We start from the raw sequence: 19,429 nt of genomic DNA, 5'->3' as shown, positions 1-19,429 counted from the left end.
TATATAAAGTCTGGGTCTGGAGAAGCTGATCGTCTCTGTCATGTCAAGGGTCACTTGAGTTCTATAATGGCAGAAACCCTCCTCGCTCGTTCTCCCGGAATTAGGAAAAAGGAAGATCTTTTATGTTTTATGTGATCTGGCAAACATTTCCTCACACCATGTTTTACAGAGCTGGTGGCTGAGGAGGGCAAAACCAATTCCACCCAGGACCCTCTGGGATGGAAAGAAAAGATGTCTGGTTTGACTTCCCTGAATCTGAGGTGAAAGAGCCATGCTGGGGAAAGGTATAGAGGGCAGTGTCTAACCACAGCCCAGGATCTGGGAAAAAGTCCCTTTGAAATGAAATTATTCTGAGGATGAGGAGTCAGAATGAAGGCTAGGCTCAGACAACTGTCTAAATGCTTTGGTAGCAGAGGGTGTAACTGATGCCAGATTTCCCCTAGGCACATCTCCCTCATACTCTGTAGGATCTGAGGACCAGAGTTGGTTGAGCCTGGACTTATGACCTGAGAGGAGAGTATCCTTGGTGCTCAAGGTAGCTCCTCACGGTGAAGTGCGTCTAAGCAGTGATAGATAAGCAATGCTGCAGATGGTACAGAGGTGCTTACAATAACAGGATTGATCATGTTCCTTTTCTTTCCACTTGGCATTTGGGGGAGGGGTTCCTTTTGGACTGAATAAGCCTCTATTCTTACTGTTCCTTTGTCTAGATTTTCTATCCATTATTTAAGGTGGGTATTTAGAGGTACCTGGGTGGCTCAATCAGTTAAGAGTCTGCCTTCAGCTCACGTCATGATCTCAGGGGGGGGTCTCTGCTCAGCAGGGAGTCTGCTTCTTCTCCCTCTGTGCTCCCCACTCATGTTCTCTCTCTTTCTCTCTCTCTCTCAAATAAATAAAAAAGTGAGTATGTAAGTCTTCAGCTATTATCATAAAACTCAATTTCCCCTTCAAATCTGTCAGTGTTTGCTTTGTTTTGGGGCTCTGTTACTTGGTCCATATATGTTTATTATAGCTTCTTGATGGATTTACCTTTTTTTCAATATGTAATATCCTCTTTTGGTCTGTCATAACAATTTTTTTAAAAATATTTTTTTATTTATTTACGTGACAAACAGAGATCACAAGTAGGCAGAGAGGCAGGCAGAGAGAGAGGAGGAAGCTGGCTTCCCGCTGAGCAGAGAGCCTGATGCGGGGCTCGATCGCAGGATCCTGAGATCATGACCCGAGCTGAAGGCAGAGGCTTTAACCCACTGAGCCACCCACGTGCCCCTGTCATAACAATTTTTAATTTAAAGTCCATTTTGGGATGCCTGGGTGTCTCAATGCATTAAACATCTGCCTTTGGTTCAGACCTTGATCCCAGGGTTCTGATATTGAGTCCCACATCAGGCTCCTTGCTCAGCAGGGAGTCTGCTTCTCCCTCAGCCTGCTGCTCCCTCTCTGATAAATAAACACATAAAATCTTTTTTAAAAATTAAAGCTTTTTTATCTGAAGAAGACATCCAAGTGGCCAACAGATGCATGAAAAATGCTCCACATCATTTGGCATCAGGGAAATACAAATCAGAACTACAATGAGATACCACCTCATACCAGTCAGAATGGCTAAAATTAACCAGTCAGGAAATGACAGATGTTGGCGAGGATGCGGAGAAAGGGGAACCCTCCTACACTGTTGGTGGGACTGCAAGCTGGTGCAGCCACTCTGGAAAACAGTATGAAGGTTCTTCAAAATAGAGCTACCCTACTACCTAGCAATTGCACTACTGTGTTTACCCCAAAGATACAAATGTAGTGATATGAAGGGGCACCTGCACCCCAGTATTTATAACAGCAATCTTCACAGTAGCCAAACTACGGAAAGAGCCCAGCAGTCCATTGATAGATGAATGGATAAAGAAGATGTGGTATGTGTCTATACAGACACACAGACACACACACAATGGAATATTATACAGCCATCAAAAGTGAAATCTTGCCATTTGCAATGATGTGATTGGAACTAGAGGGCATTATGCTAAACAAAATAAGTCAGTCAGAGAAAGACAATTATCATATGATCTCCTTGATATGTGGAATTAAAGAAACAAAACAGAGGATCCTAGGGGAAGAGAGGAAAAAATAAAACAAGATAAAACCAGAGAGGGAGACAAACCATAAGAGACTCTTAATCATAGGAAACAAACTGAGGGTTGCTGGAGGCAGGTGAGGGGGTGGGAGGAGTGGAGGAATGGGGTAAGTTGATGATGGACATTAAGGAGGGCATGGGATTTAATGAGAAATAAGTATTATATAAGACTGATGAGTCACAGGCCTGTACCTCTGAAACCAATAATACATTTTATGTTAATTAATTGAATGTAAATAAAAAATGTTTTTTTAAAAAATGAAGTCTGTTTTATATGACATTTAGCCACTCCAACTCTCTTTTTGTTACTATTTATTTTTTTTTTATTTTTTTTAAGATTTTTTCTTTTATTTATCTGACAGAGATCACAAGTAGGCAGAGAGGCAGGCAGAGAGAGAGGAGGAAGCAGGCTCCCTGCAGCGCAGAGAGCCCGATGTGGGGCTCGATCCCAGGACCCTGGGATCATGACCTGAGCCGAAGGCAGAGGCTTAACCCACTGAGCTACCCAGGTGCCCCTGTTACTATTTAAATAGAATGTCTTTTTCCACCCACTTAATTTCATTTAAAAAAACTTTTTTTTTTTTTTTTTTAATTTTTGAGAGAAAGAGTGTACACTATTGGGCGAAGGAGCAGATGGAGAGGGAGAGAAATCCTCAAGCGGACTCCCCACTGAGAGCAGAGCCTGATGTGGGATTCAGTCCCAGGACTCTGAGATCAGGACCCGAGCTAAAACCAAGGGTCAGATGCTTAATCTACTAAACCACTCAGGTGTCCCATCACCCATTTATTTTCAATCCATTTCTGTCTTTGGATCTTAAGTGAGTCTCTTGTAGATAATATATAGTTTGTACATGAGATTTCTAGTTGAGCTTGTTAAGAATGTTTATGATTGTTCTGCTGCTTCGTGATATATTCCCAAATAATCAATGAATAGACATTTACTGAGAACCTGTCAAGTACAAAACTATGTGATGTAAGTGTGGAACCAATGAAGGGCTCGATCTCATGACACTGAGATCATGACCTGAGCCAAAATCCAGAGTTAGGTGCTTAACTGACTAAGCCAGCCAGGTGCTCCTGTCTTGTCATCTTTTTTTTTTTTTTTGAGATGTTATTTATTTATTTGACAGACAGAGATCACCAGTAGGCAGAGAGACTGGCAGAGAGAGAAAGAAGCAGGCTCCCCGTGGAGCAGAGAGCCTGATGTGGGGCTCAATCCCAGGACCCTGGGATCATGACTTGAGCTGAAGGCAGAGGCTTTAACCCACTGAGCCACCCAGGTGCCCCATCTTTTTTTTTTTTTTAAGGATTTTATTTATTTATTTGACAGAGCTCACAAATAGGCAGAGAGTCAGGCAGAAAGAGAGAGGTGGAAGCAGGCTCCCCGTGGAGCAGAGAGCCTGATGTGGGGCTCAATCCCAGGACCCTGAGATCATGACCTGAGCCGAAGGCAGAGGCTTTAACACACTGAGCCACCCAGGCACCCTTGTCCTGTCATCTTTATGTCAGCATGATGCTCAAGGATTAATGAAGCCACTGATGCCTATCTGGTTACAAGGAGCTTGGAAATGAAGCCCAGAATCCTAGAGTGAGGAGTTGGGAGTTGCCACCAGGCCACTAGGGACCACTCCTTGCCTCCTAATTCTCTTGTCCATCCAGAAGTCTGTGCGTTCCTTGTCTAAACATCTCTGTGGGCCCTCTCTTTCCATTCCAAATCACTTCTTAATTTTTAAGTGTCTATTTCAACTTTTATTTAAAAATCTGGCCCAGATTTTTAAATTCTGTAGGTAAGACCCTATGTGTACTGATTTGTCCCAAGTGGATTTTGACATATTTTTAAAGACTGTATACATAGGCCAGTTTCAGACCGCCATAGCTGGTGGATACCGCAGGTTCCCTGGCAGCTCATCTCTCCTCTCTTGGGGTCCGAGATGATGGACCAGAAGACACTCTGCTCCTTCTTCTCCCCAAGTCCTGCCAGGAAGCCACATGCCCACAGTCCCAAGCTGTCCCATCCTCAGACTGGCCTGGCAGGCAGTAGCTGAGGAGAGCAGGGATGAGGCGGCCAGCCGCTCCAAGAAGGCCCCGGCAGGGCAGGAGAACCCTAGCACATTGTCCTCCTCGCCGCTGAGCCCCGGGCAGTTGGTCCACGTCCAGAGGAACAAGGCTACCCTGCTCAGACTTGCCGCATGCAGCATACCCGTGGATTTCCCTGACAGTTGGAACATGTCACTGAGTGCAGAGTCAGGAAAACCATATTTCATAAAGCTAATGGGATTTGCTGCAGAGGAAAGAAAACATTGCATTGTTTATCTACCCGCATACCAAGTCTTTCTGTTGCCCCAGATGTGTTGTGTGCCCTAAAACAGATGAAGTTTGTCACCCTGGGACAGGATCCGTCTGGTGGACCCATCTAAGCCCATGAGCTCTGCTTTAGGGTTTGAAGACCTGTTCCACTGCCGCCAAGTTTAGAAAACATTTACAAAAAGCTAAGGACATAGATGGTTTTGTTCATCCTGTTCACAGAGATTTATCTGGGTGGGCCAAGCAAGGTGTTCTTTTACTCAACACTGTCCTCATAGTCCAAGCACATCAGGCTAGTTCTCATAAGGAGAGAGGAAGGGAGCAATTTACTGATGCAGTTGTGTCCTGACTAAGTCAGAACTCCATTGGCCCCTGTCTTCTTGCTCTGGGGCTCTTACTCTCAGAAGAAAGGCAGTGCCATTCTTAGGAAGCCCCACTATGTGCTACAGGCTGTGTAAGCCCACCCCCCTATCCCCTGACCCCCCACCCTGCTGTCGCTGTGGGCGTGGGGAGGGGACAGAGGGTTCTTCGGATGTAGACATTTCTCTCAAACAAATGCACTGCTGTAGAAGGCTGGTAAGGAGCCCATCAACTGGAAGGATCCGTGACCCTGAGCTGGAGGACTGTCTCTGAGCAGTTTTCTAGAAGCTGCTATCCAAGTATTTGCCAAGAGTAGCAGCTTGATCCAGACAGAAGCACGAAAGGTTCTACCCTGGGACCATATGGCTGTCTTTGCAACATGGCTTTGGCCTAAAACCTGAGGTCACAGTATATGGAAGAGAGTGGAGGTCAAATAGTCATGAGACTTTTCCCATCACCTTTATGGTAAAGGGGAAAGGGGACAGAAGCACCTCTTTGGTACAGCCGGCTGCTACTTGTTTTTACCTGGCAGGTTAGACTTGAGGTTGTAAGGTGTCAGGTATGTTTATCTAGAAGGCCTCCCCTCCCTTTGTCCTGGCTGACATTCCAGTTATTGGCTTCCTGGGTCCTTGCCCCAGCCCTCGGACCCCTCCTTGAAGGACACAGGAGAACAATTTGCAAGTGCCTAGAAATTTAGGGATGAAAATTCCTGAGGACTGAACCTCTGTGTGAGCCTTCACAGACAGTCAGAGGGAAGTGAACTGGGGCTTGTTTTTACAGTTATCCTCTGGGTGTTCCTAGGAGTGAGCAGCGGAAGTTGAACTGGAAGAAAGAGAAAGGGGAATTTTTTTATTTTATTTTTTTTAAGTGTGGAAATGCTTTCCTCTGAGGTGTATCCTGAGTTGGAGTTTTTAACACAGCACAGACTGCCAAAGGCTGTTTTTTATGGACTGAAATCACATGGGGATTTTTTTTTTCCCTGCAACACTGGTGAATTTCGCTGTTTTAAAAATACTTATGCATATATATATATATATATACATACATATATATATGTATATATATATATATATCCTTTGTTGGGGAGACAATTTTTGTTAGGTCTGTACCTTCATCCAAGATCCTATTAGAGGTACTGTTGATGTGTTAGCCAGGGAAAGAGTTAACCCTGAGTGAGTTTGGGAATAAAAGGTTGTTGGTTTCCAAAGGGAAAAAAAAAAACCAAAAGACTGTATAAATACAGTGTAATTAATATAGAATAATTGAAAAGTTCAAGGGACCTGGGTGGCTCAGGGGATTAAACATCTATTTTTGGCTCATGTCATGGTCCAGGGTCCTGGGATCGAGTCCTGTATCAGATCAGGCTCCTTGCTCAGCGATGAGTCTGCTTCTACCTCTGCCTGCTGCTCCCCCTGCTTGCGCTCTTTCTCTAACAAATAAAAAATTAAAATCTTAAAAAAAGAAAGAAAAATTCAGTAAAGCAAAAAAGACAACAAAAACCACCTCAAATTCTATCCCATAGTGTTACTGTTGTTAATCATTTTTTCCTTCTTTTCTTTTTTTAAAGTAATCTGTGCACTCAATGTGGGGCTCAAACTCATGATCCTGAGATCCAGAGTCACATGCTCTACCAACTGAACCAGCCAGGTGCCTCTGGTATTAATTATCTTAATGATTCCACTGCCCGGTTGACTGGCTCACTCTACCTAGCTATCTACACATATTTAATTTCACAAAGATGATGGGATATTTTACATTATAGGTTGTCTAAAATTTTTCCAATTAAATCTCCCCCCAATATATCAATTGAAACATTTGTTGAGCACCTACTATGTGCCAAGAACAACTGTCCCAGGTACCTGGGACATGGAGCTTATCTAACTTTCAAATCTGTATCTCTACTTATATCTATCTATCTATTGAATGTCATTTATTGACATTGTGCCCTTCCAAATGAAGTTTCAGCTGAATTTCATATTGGCAGGTCTTCCTGAATTTTTTAGGTTCCCCCTCTTCCCTTCCTTTGTCTTTTTTCATTACTTTTTCCTTCTCCATTAAAATATCAGTAAATGTGTGGTTTGGCTTCTCAATGAGACTACTAGTTCCTATTCAAATCCATTCTTCACCTCTTTTTCACTAGTAATTTGTTTTAAATTAACATTTTCTTGGCACTGTGTTTCTAAATGCTTTAGAAAGGTTAATACTTTTAGTCCTCACAACAACCCTATAAAGTAGGTATTATTATCGTCCCCATTTTACAATTGATAAAATTGAGGCACAGAGGTTAGCTGCTTTGTGCAACATTACACAACTAGCAAATTGCAGAGCTGGAATTTGAACCCACGCAGCGGGGCTCCAGAGTCCATCCAACAAATAGAGTCCACGGGGCTTTGGGGTTAGTGGGGCAGGCAACAGCACAAACATGCAATTTTGAGTGAAACATTCATGATGGAGGATACAGCTCACCAAGGTAAATCTGTATTAATAGGATGTCACAAGAGGTGAATTTGTGATTGTAAAAGGCTTTCTGTTGTGTAATTTGCTTTCTTCCCCGCAGAGAGGGAACAGTCTGTAAGGACTGTTTCTATATGTTTGTGAATGGACCAGGTAGGTTGCTTAAAGGGTTAAGAGCCAGCAGGGAGCAGAGTGATGCTAAGTAGGCTGAGCAGAGCGGAGGCAGAGAGGTCAACCTTGTTTTCTAGCTCCTAGCCTCTCCATCCTACCAGGCATTCTCTAAAACTGTATTCCTCATTCACCTCCTGTCCTGTCCTCCAGGACACTGGATTCCTTCCACATTTCAAAAAGACTTGCAAATCATCTCCCTTGTCATCTCGAAAGAAGTGTCCTGTTTCTTAGGCAAGGAGCTAGAGAAAGATGGTTAATTAAATTTTCAAGTAAGTAGGCAGTGGCTTCCTTTCTTTGCTGCAATGGAGGTCAGCATTGGTTCTTTTAAAAGAGCTTTGTAGAGACTCAGCAGATTCTGCATATAGGTTGGATGCTTGCCTGACTTGGGCCCGAACAAAGGGCCTGATTCCCACATTCTCCCTGCCTCTGTGCTGCTCCCACCTTCTTACTTATGGAGGAGCACAGTTCCTGCAGTATTCCTTCATCCAGCCACAGGACCTGAGTGGGGACAGGGTGGAGTCCCTGAGGTGGGTCACTCCCTGCCCTGGGAGATGGAAACCTCCTGGAATGAATGCCTCATGTTGGATATATTCCTTGGTTGATCATCACCAAGTCTATAATGGGGACTCTAGTGGTTCTAACTGTGTACACAAGAGAGAGGGAGCAAGGGAGATCCGGGGTGGGTCACAGGTTGCAGAAGGAGGTCCAGGAGAGGACTTGAACCCTGTGTGAGAAAAATGGCAGCCCCAGGGAGAGAAAGAACAGGGCAAAAGGCACTCTTGTTTTCTCTCTCTTACTAGCTCTGTGCTCCTGGACCCAGATCCATTATTCATTACTGAAATAAAACTCCAGAGAGTCAGCTTGTTCCGGTAGAGCAAAGACTGTTCAGTGGTCAAAGAGGTGATTAGGAGAAATCTCGCATACTCAATGGAGCTGTGAGGGCTGCTAACCATGTTTTCTAACCTGGAGTCAAGACACATGGTCTGATCCAAATATGATCCTGGGAATATGACTAAAAGGATTGTGCCAAAGAACTGAAGACCTGCAGTCAGGTCCACATACACAGAAATCATTCCCCTCATGCTGTGTCCAAAAGTGTCTCAGCAGGAGGAGATGGAGAGCAGGAAAGAGAAGGGCATGAGAAGTCACAGTCTTCATGGTCCTGGAGTGGATATTGTTGTTTTTGCTCATCCAGACTCTTTCCCCTTCTCAATCCTCTGGTTTGGGTGGGGCAGTTCCTATGCATCTCACCCCCAGTCTGACCCCATCCCCACCATAGGGATGGCGAGACCCAGCCTAGCCAAGCAGTGCACTCCATTCATCTGCCATGGCATTGGCTCAGGCAAATGAGACTTAAACCTGGGACTTTTGACATGTCCTTGTTCAAGTGTTTGAACACTTGTTTTCAGTTCTTTTGGGTATGTGCCTGTGAGCGGAATTGTTGGGTCATACATGAATTCTTTGTCCACTTTTTTGGAGAAATTGCCAGATTCTTTTTCCATAGCAGCTGAACACAAATCCCCTTTTTATTGTTTGCTGTGACTCAGGGAGAGCTGAGATGCCAAGGCTGTGCCCTTTACTGTTCCCAGGGCCCTCAGGAGAATGGTCGTCACTAGTCTGGAATTATTCCTGGGCTGGTGTGGTGACTCTGATGGTGCAGACTGATACCCAGGAGCAATCACAGTGGAGGAGCCACATCCCATTACCCCTATGACCACTGAGAACCCATGTTCCAGAACAGCCTCTTTCTCTAGCTGTTGGGAGAGGCACTTCTGGATGTCCCTCAGTCTGTTTATTCATACTTTCCTCCTGGCAGCCTCCCCCAGAGCAGTGCTGAAAGGTAGCAGGTTAGTTTGGGCTGAATTTCAAGGAGGGCTGAGGCCACAGAATGGTCTGTCTCTCCACAGACCCAGGCCTTTGGGTCCATCTATCATAAGGTATGGGAACGACGGCCCTGGTGACCGTGGAGAGTGTCAAGCCAGGGCCACAACACTTGGGCTTTATCTGCTGCCTGCCCACTATGTGACCTTAAGTAAGTCCCTTCCTCTCTCTGGGTCTCAGTTTCTCAGGTGTCAAATGAGAGTGGATGATGATCGCACTGACTGTCTTGGGGCTGGGTGCCTCCCACCCCACCTTGCTCCCAAACTTCCCTTCTCTGAAACTTCCATAAAAGCTTAGGATTTCGCAGTTGGTCAGAGGTATGGCAATCATCCAAGCCACCCTCTCTGGCCCCTCATCCCCACACTTTGTGTGCGCATGCTGGCTTTGACTGGCTGTCTGCAGGGGGCACTCATTAGCACCAGTGCCTTCCTGCAGCTGCCGTTTGCAGAGTGTGATGATGTGTGCTCCCACAGCTGGCAGATGCCTGATGAGATATGCTCCCACAGGTGGCCCCTAGTGATGTTGGGACTCCGGAGGGCTCTGGGGGAGGTGGCTCTCTGTTTAAATGCTCAGCTCACAGCTGCCAAGTTCATCTGCATTGACAGCAGTGTGGCCGGGTGCCCCCATGTGCCCATTGCCAGGGACCTTGGAGGGCTGAGCAGCATTTGAGGTACATGTCTGTGTGTGTGTCTGTCTATGTACACGTGCAGACAGCTGTCCTGGAACCTGGCCTTTGCATACTAAGTATCCACCTGAGAATGCCTCTGTCTGATATTCTGTTACTCTAATCAAACATTCACTCTGTTTTATGACATATATATCTGACACACCCAAAATGCTGTAATAGAGTAAGGTGTATTGTTTCTATTGCTATTATTATTTTTATTACCCAAATCTTATATCCAACAGATGTCACAATTTTCTAAGTGCAGTTTCTTTTCTTTTCTTCTTTTTATCTATGAGACAGAGAGAAAGAGTAGTGAGAGAGAGCATGAGTAGGGAGGAGAGAGAGAAGCAGGCTCTCTGCTGAGCAGGGATTCTGATGAGGGCCTCAATCCCAGGACCCTGGGACCACGACCCAAGCCGAAAGCCTGATGCCTGACCAGCGGGGGCCACCCGGATACCCCTCTAATTGCAGTTTCATAATGATTCTCAACATCTAAATCTTTCTAAGTTTCCATATAGAAAATCTAAAGGTCTTGAACTGGTCTTTTGAACATGACATGAGAGAAACCAATGCTTGGAGACCCTCTCTCTCTGTGGGAGAGGAGGCATGTGTGGTTTGGGAAATGTTCTATTCATGCCACAGACTCCTGCTTTTCAGAGGGCCAATAAATTGTCTTATTGAAAAATGTTTTTTTTTTTTTTTTTTTTTTTTTTTGTGATCTCTGGGGCTCCATTAGCCCATCCCTTGGGTATCCTCTCAAGGTCTGGACATTACCAAGGCGACTGATGCGGTAAATGCCTTTGACCATGGGCAGCACCCAGAGGCCTTAGTAATGAAGGACGGAAGGGGGGTGTACAAGACCATAGTGGAGAAGGTGGACACTGGAGCTCTTCTTAGTGCTACTGATGTTGACAAGGGGATTCAGGAGATGGATGAGGGAGGTGGAGGTAGGAGGATGAGTAAATGACCCCTAAGCAGTTTTTCACCCTGAGATCCCAGGCTCTGTGGTGAAAACTATTAATTAGGAGTGCATCCTCTGAAGATTTTGTGCCATGTGGCCCCACCTTGCCCAGGGAGGAGCTCTTGGGCTCTCCCCTAACCAGCCCTCTGCATCTGCCCAGCTAGGGCGGGGGTGTGTTTTTGCCCACATCAGGCGGCCTCTGAGGTAGGCATGCAGTGCCTATCGGAAGGACTCACTCCTGATTACTTGACTGTGAGTTGCACGGTCAAGAGTGGGCACTCACGTAGGAGACCCCTGCCCCTAGCATGCTCTTAACATCATCTTTAACCCTGTGGCCCCCAGGGACAGTGCCAACTAGCAGAGCTGGATAAAGGTACAGAGATGGTAAGGCTGTGTGTGGTAGGGGTGCATATGGGACATCCATCCATCAGTCCAGTCTTTGACCCATGCAGTTCCTTCCTGGATTCCTCCCCACTCTCAGTCCCTCAGGCCAGGGCTATGGACTGCCCAGGGCCAGTTGGATCTCTACTGAGGGGAAAGGGCTAGCAGAACCCATGAGCCCCTTCCTTCTCATTTCTCCAGTGAGCCAGGAGGCTCAACCCTGGGGAGAACCCTCTGACCATGGTGCCCAGGAGCCTGTGTTGAGCTTTTGCGTAGGAAAATAGATAGCAGCCTCTGTGGTATAGCCTAAGAATCAGAGCAAGTTCCAGTGGCACCCTCAATATGTTTCTCTTGACTGCCTGAAATCTCATCACTAGCAGTCCTCACCTTTGAGTTTTGATGATTTAAATGTTTATGGAAAGGGCAATGTCACATTTGGAGACCTGTCGCTCCCACATTTTTCCCATGCTAAAAGGGCCCTGGAGTGACACAACCCCCAACCCCACCCCTGGTCTGGAGCAGGATCAGGGGAGAGGTACCTCAAGTGGGGCAGGTGTGTAGAAGACCAATGTTCTTGACTTGCCTGTTTTGCTGTGAGCATCCCAGCAGTGCATGGAGGAGTGGGCAGGAAAGGGAAAGGGGGAGACTTGTTGTGAGTGGCTGCTGTGAATTTTAATTCAATTCAGTCTGGCTGGTTTAATGATTCAGTGTTGGGAAAACACGGTGCTCTCCTGGGAGGAGAGGTATTTGGTATAAATAGAAGGTATTATCATTGTGAGGCAATTGGGGGACATCATGTAGTACAGCTCAGGGAAGCAGAGAGAGTCCCAGCTGTAGACTGTAGGGCTGCAAGCGACATGCTGTTATTTGCTTGTCCCAAGAGGATGAGCTCTAGCTCTATTCAGGGCTCACCACCAGTGTGGCCTAAGCAACTCCAGTGCCCTCTCTGGGCCCTCGGCCTCTTCACTGCTGGGTGCATTGGGTCATGTCCTTTCTCAGGGAGCCCTTGGTAGGGTCCTAACCGTACCCGTGAACTGACGGTAACAAGGGCTTACTATCCTCCATTCAAAATCTGAGCGAGAGCTGTGCCTTTCCCAATACTGTGTTCTTTATTTTTAAATAGCTTTACTGAGCCATAATCATTATACCATACAATGTAAACATTTAAATGATGATTCAGTGGTTTTTAGTATATTCACAAATAGGTAACGCCATGATCACAACTTTCGAACATCTTCATCACCCCCAAAAGAAACCCAGTACCCTTTAGCTATTCTCTGCCATCTTCCTAACAACACCCAAGAAGCAACTCTACTTTCTATCTCCCTAGATTTGCTTAATCTGGACTTTCCATATAAACAGCATTATTTAATAGTGGGCTCTCTTGTGACTGGCTGATGTCACTTAGAGTGATGTTTTCAGGGTTCATCCATCTTGTGATATGTAGTTTCTTTTTATGGCCAAATAACATTCTGTGGTATGGATTTTCTGCATATTCTTTATTCATTGGACATTTGGTTTATTTGTACCTTTTGGCAATTATGAACAACTTTTTGAAGGGCATGTTTTCATTTCTCTTGGGAATATATCTAGGTGTAAAATTGCTGGGTCATACAGTAACTCAGGGTTTGATCATTTGAGAATCCCCAAGTTCTTATTAATTATTAAACAATATAATATGCTATATAATATGCTTTATTATATATTATATATAATATGTACTATATTATATATAATATAGATTATATATAATATATATATTAAAAAATATAATTATTAAACAACTTAGATTAATTGTGGGCCTTTGAGGCAGTCACTTGACAAACACTTCCATAACTCTTTCTGTGTTCCAGGCCCTGTTCTGGGAGCTGAGGAGGGAGCATTGTGAATGTAGGGCCATCTGCCATGCAGTTTTGCTGGGGTAAGAACTTTGGCTTTTACTCCACATGAAATGCAGAGAATTTGGAGGTTTGTTTTATCCCCCAAACGGTTTATCAAAGTATAATTTACAAGCAGCAAACTGCGCACATATAGAGTGTGCAATTTCTTGAGTTCTTACATGTGCATATACCTGTGAAAATACCACCAGAAAGATAGTGAACAGCATCCTTCTAAGTTTCCTCATGTGCCCCTTCGTAACTCCCCCTCCTGGCCCTCCTTCTGTACCTACCTCCAGGAAATCACAGACGAAACTACAGATTAGTTGCATTTTCTTTTTCTGTTGTTTTATTTTATCATAAACTCTTTATTCAACATGGGGCTTAAACTTCTGACCTTGATATTAAGAGTTGCACCCTCTACTGACCTGAGCCAGCCAGGTACTCTTAGTTGCATTTTCTAGAATGAAACAGTATGTGCTCTTTCAGGTGTGTGGCTTCTTTTAACTTGGCATAATTTTTTTTTTTTTAAGATTTTATTTATTTATTTGACAGAGAGAGAGAGAGATCACAAGTAGGCAGAGAGTCAGGCAGAGAGAGAGAGAGAGAGAGAAGCAGACTCCCCATTGAGCAAAGAGCACAACGCAGGGCTCGATTCCAGGACACTGAGATCATGACCCGAGCCGAAGGCAGCGGCTCAATCCACTGAGCCACCCAGGCACCCCTGGCATAATTATTTTGAGGCTTGTCTGTATTGTTGGTTGTATTGATAGTTCATTCCTTTTTATTGCTGAGTAGTGGTCCATTATACGTAGGTGTGACAATTTGTTTCTCCATTCCCCAGTTGATTGACATTTGGAGTGTTTCTAGTTTGGAATTACTACAAATAAAGCTCTGAGGAACACTTGTCTACAAGTCTTTGAAGGGACATATGCTTTGGTTTCTCGAGTAAATACCTAAGGCTGGGATGATGGGATCAGATGGTAGATGTGTGTTTAGCTTACAAGAAACTAACAGACTGTTTTCTAGTGTGATTGTACCATGTCCACTTCTGCCAGCAGTGTATGAGAGGTCCAGTTGTTTCACAGCCTTTCTAACCATGGGTATGGTCCCCCCTTCTTAATTTCAGCCATTATAGGTGTGTAGTGGTGTCACTCATCATGATTTTAGTCTCCATTTCTCAATGACCTGTGATGCTGAGCATCTTTTCTCGTGTTTATTTGCCCTCTGTGCCTTCTTCGGAGAAATGTCTGTCAAGTCTTTGCCAAGTTTTAAAAACATTGCATTGCTGATTTTCTTGCGTTTTGAGAGTTCATGTTATATACCAGATACATGTCTTTTATCCGACCAGTGATTTGCAATATTTTCACCTAATCTGCGGCTTATCTTTTCATTCTCTTTTTAAAAAAAGATTTTATTTACTTATTTGAGAGAGAGAGAGAGTGCACAAGCAGGAGGAGGAGCAGAGGGAGAGGGAGAAGCAGGCTCCCCTGAGGACCCCCCATGACCAGGATCATGACCCGAACTGAATGCAGACGTTTAACCAACTGAGCCACCCAGGCACCCCGATCTTTTCATTCTCTTTACAGTGTCTTTCAAACAGCAGAAACTCTTTTTTTTTTTTTTTTAAAGATTTTATTTTTAAGCTATCTCTCCACCCAACATGGGGCTCAAACTCACAACTCCAAGATCAAGAGCCCATGCTCTACCAACTGAGCAGGCCCGGCTCCCCACAAACAGTGGAAATCCTTCATTTTGGTAAGTCCAATTCAGCAGTTTCTTTCATGCATCCAGTGTCATAGCAAAGAAAACCTTGCCTCACCGAAGGCCACCCAAGGCCTTCTATTTTCTTCTACAAGTGTTATAGTTGTAGGCTTTACATTTAAGTCTATGATTCATTTCAAGGCCACTTTTTCATAGGGTGAGAGGCATGAATTGAAGTTCATTCTATTGCATTTGGCTTTCCAGTTGTTCCTGCACCGTTTGATGAAAAAAAAAAAGAAACTATTCTTTCTCCTCCGCGATGCCTCTGCACCTTTGTTGAAAATCACTTGTGCATAGATGAGTGGGTCTATTTTGGGGCTTTCTATTCTGTGCCATTGATCTATTTGTCTATCTTTATGCCAATATCAGCCCGTCTTGAGTAACTTTATAATAAAGTCAGGCAGTGTTCCTCCGGCTTTGTTCCTCTTTTTCAAAGTTGTTTTGATTAGTCCATGTAAATTTTAGAATCAGCTTGTCAATTTCTACAAAAGAGCCTCCCAGGGTTTTGATTGGGATTTCATTGACTCCATGGAACAATTTAGGGAGAATTGACATTTTCACAGCATTGAGTCTTATGAGCCATAAGCACAGTCTCTGTCTCCATCTGTTTGGATCTTTGATTGCTCTCAGCAGTTGGGTCGCTTTCAGGGTCCAGGTCTCTACAGGGTATATGTGCTTCCACATCTCTTATCATAGAACGGTCACCTACTAGGTGAGCTCCACACCTGTAACAAGAGTCATTCTGGTTGATAGAGAGCAAGTACCCCCCATCGGGGGCCACTTGCTGGAAACATGGAGGTGGTGATGAGCTTGTAGTATCAGCACCTGCCCACTCTTCCTGCTAGAAATCATCGTACGACTGCTGCTTGGGGATTGGTGAGCTTTTCTGGCTGCCATCCTGCACACCTGCCATCCCATCCATGGAGCTTCAGGCCCAACTTGGGTCTGACAATGACACTGACAAAAGTAGGGCTGAGCCTATCCTGCAGAAAGCCAGCCCCTTCCTCATACTCAGCTTTGTGCATGTCCTACCTGATGTGCCCTCATCATCTCCCATCTGGATGTGTCCTCTGAATCATTTTCTTGGATACCACCCTAAGTTTTTCCAGGAAAACACCCACAGGTGAGAAGTAGCCAGATCTGTGCTGTTGGTACCTAAAGCCAAGAAGTAGCATAAGGTAGGGTAAGTCTGGAGCCCAGAAGGACATGTGTGGATTCTTCCTTTCTAAGATTGGTCGGTTCCCCTCACCCAGACCGCATCCCCTCCTGCAGGTTAAAGCCATGGATGCCAGGCTCGATGCCTCAGGACTCTTACCTCCAAAAAATTTCTGCAGGGGGTGAGCTAGATTTATCCTTATGTTCACTGTATTAATCAAGTTCCTCTCTTGCTCAAGAACCATCTGTGATTCCCCAGTACCTCAGGATAAGGTTCAAACTCCTTGACATGGTACTCAAGGAAACCCAACATCTGTTCCTTCCCTACAGGTTCCCAACACTCTATTCTAGCTAGACTAGTTTTCTTACTGGCCCAGCATGCTCCCAACCCCAAAGCCTTTGCTCACATGTGCCCCATCCTGCCCTTCCCAGACTCATATGCTCAGATCTCAGCTCCCCTTAAACATCAGTTCAAATCCTATTTATCTATGAAATGTAACTAACGATTCAAGCCCACCCAGTCATCTTCTGTTCCTTAGGTTTAACCAGGGGTTTTATTTACAACTTGATTTCATCTTCATTAGTTCTGCTTAAAATAATTTATTATATAAGGGCTCCTGGGTGGTTTGGTTGGTTAAATGTCTGACTTTTCATTTTGGCTCAGGTCACGATCTCAGGGTCATGAGATTGAGTCCCACTTCAGGCTCTGCCTCTGGCCCCATGCGTGGCAGGAAGTCTGCTTGAGATTCTTTGCCTCCTCTCCCACTCACCCTGCTCATGCTCTCTCTCTCAAATAAATCTTTTTTTTTTTTTTTTAAGATTTTGTTTATTTATTTGACACAGAGAGACACAGTGAGAGAGGGAACACAAGTAGGGGGAGTGGGAGAGGGAGAAGCAGGCTCCTGCGGAACAGGGAGCCTGATGTGGGGCTCAATATCAGGACCCTGGGATCATGACCCCAGGGAAGGCAGACGCTTAACGACTGAGCCACCCAGGTGCTCCTCAAATAAATCTTAAAAATTAAAAATAAATATAAAAAAAAATAAAAATAAAAAATAAAAATAAATAAAATAAATAAAAAATTAAAAATTAATAAATAAATAAAATTATTAACTAATAATAATTAATAGAAGTTCTCACTTAATGAGAGCTCTGATATCTATGCCAGGCAACACACAGATACACACACACACACACACACACACACACGGCACATTTTTTGCTTGGTCTATAAACATTTGTTTCCTTGTAAAATTTGTTTCTAACTCAAACATCAAAAAGTCTGGAGTTCCAATACCCTAATTATAGATGGTGACATGGAGACTCAGAGAGCCTAAGTAACTTTCCAAGTCCCATAGCATGTGAATGTTGTGGGTGGGATTTGAGCCCATACCTGTGTCCATCCCACTTCCATTCCTAGAGGATAAACAGAGCTGAGAGTCTTGTGTTGCAGAGGAACAGGTGACCCACTCTCAGGCCTTCTAGAGAGCACTGCCTGTCCATGTGATCTTCTCGCTCAGCTTTCTCAAACTGGAAAGTGATGCCTGGCCACTCTTGCCAACCTCTGTGCTCCCTTGGCCAGAGAACGTCTTCTGCTAAGAGGGACTGGAGCCTGAATTTCTGCTCTCAAGTGACCTCACCTCGCCCATCAAGTCCAGTTTTCTGCCCCTACCTCCGGGGCTCAAACCCCACCATCTGAGGCTCTTCTTTGGTGGATAAGGCAGGGCCGTCTCTATGCTTCCAGTCTCTAACAGAGGTAGCTCAGAGGATGGCAGAGAGGGTGGTGAGCTATAATCTCCATTTACAAATAAAAATGCCGCACGTGATAGGCTAACGGCTTCTGCCCACACCTAGCGGCTTCCTCCTTCCAAGCAGATTGCGCTTCCCAAGCCCCTCCTACGCAGACATCCCAGAGCCACCCCTGACCCTCAGTATGAACAAGTTCATCCAGCCTTTCCCTGTGAGGGAGACCCAGATTGCAGACCTGTTCTAGTCGCTGGGTTTCTGCACCTCAAGTTCAGGGCACGGATAGGGGGTCGGTCCTCGGCCTCTGTTCCGTGGGCCTTTGCACACCTGCGAGCAGATGTGCAGGAAACACGCCCAGGTTTGCCCCGCCCACCGCTGCTCTCCTCTCCCTGGCAGTGGTCAGACTTCGCTGTGTGGGGCCAGCCACTGACTCCAGGAGCTGTGACTTATAGCTCCTCCACAGGCCACCCAGTCCCAACTGCTGCATTGCTCCTGGGCTCTCCCATGCCCCAGCCATCCCTGAGGCTTCCCTGGGGCTGGATAAGCCTCGGCGGTGCTTCCCACCCCTTCGCTGCTCTACCGTGTGTGTGACCTAACTCAAGTGCAATCATTTCTTTACTGGCCATTGCTTTCGTTTCCAATTGTTAGGCTGTTATAAATGATGTTATAAATGATGCTTTGTGCCTTCTGTCATCGAAATGGCCTCGATGGGAGCCAGACAAAGACAGGAGGGATGCTTAGAATCCAATTGGATTTAAATATATGCAAGAGGTGTGGCCCTGCCAGATCTGGAGAACATGAAAAGAATTCAGAATTACATTAAGCAGTCAATAGAGGAGCTCTGATGTAGTGAGGAAGGAATGGGTGGGGGAGGGGACCGCCGTCTGCAAACTCAGAACAAACACGATGAACAGGGACAGGTGGATCAGGGCACAGGCTGTGAGGCCACTCTGTTTGGAGGGTGTAGACTGGCAATCACAAAGTTTAAGCAGAGCCACTCTGTAATTGAGTTCAAATTGTCCCAACTGTCCTGAGAAAAACCTCCTCAGGCATCTGTAACTGCAGATCTCAAGTCCCACTCAAAACTGTGGCCTATAGATAACATTGGTCCAGCAAGAGAATGGTAATGCTTCAGTGTTTTAAGCATTTTTTTTTTTTAAGTTTCGTTTCATTGGGACACTTGGGTGAGTCAGTTAAGCGGCTGCCTTTGGCTCGGGTCTTGATCCCAAGGTCCTGGGATTGAGCCCCTCATCGGGCTCCCTGCTCAGCAGAGAGCCTGCTTCTCCCTCTCCCTCTGCCTCCAGCTCTGCCTACTTGTACTCTCTCTATCTCTGTGAAATAAATAGAATAAAATAAAATAAGATAAAATAAAAAATTTTATTTCATCTGTTTATTTGAGAGAGAGAGAGTGTGTGTGTGTGCATGAGTAGAGGGAGGGGCAGAGGGAGAAAATCTCAAGCAGACTCCCCACTGAGTATGGAGTCCCACAGGAGGCTTCATCTCAGGGCCCTGAGATCATGACCAGAGCCAAACTCCAGAGTGGGGCACTTCACCAACTGCCACCCAGGCACCCTCGGAAG

The 19,429-nt window shown here is 45.2% G+C and overlaps 1 long non-coding RNA gene and 1 pseudogene across 1 annotated transcript in view; both read left to right on the top strand.

The window, feature by feature from the left end:
* LOC132021569 (uncharacterized) overlaps positions 1-19,429 on the top strand; it is a 107,831-nt gene that overhangs the window by 6,243 nt on the left and 82,159 nt on the right. The gene's annotated exons all lie outside the window — the stretch shown is intronic.
* On the top strand, positions 4,060-5,040 carry LOC132022157 (uracil-DNA glycosylase-like; annotated as a pseudogene).

Source organism: Mustela nigripes, chromosome 7 (assembly GCF_022355385.1).
Source record: "Mustela nigripes isolate SB6536 chromosome 7, MUSNIG.SB6536, whole genome shotgun sequence".
NCBI lineage: Eukaryota > Metazoa > Chordata > Mammalia > Carnivora > Mustelidae > Mustela > Mustela nigripes.
Note: the sequence above shows the minus strand (reverse complement) of the source record. Positions and strands in the feature narration are given on the sequence as shown.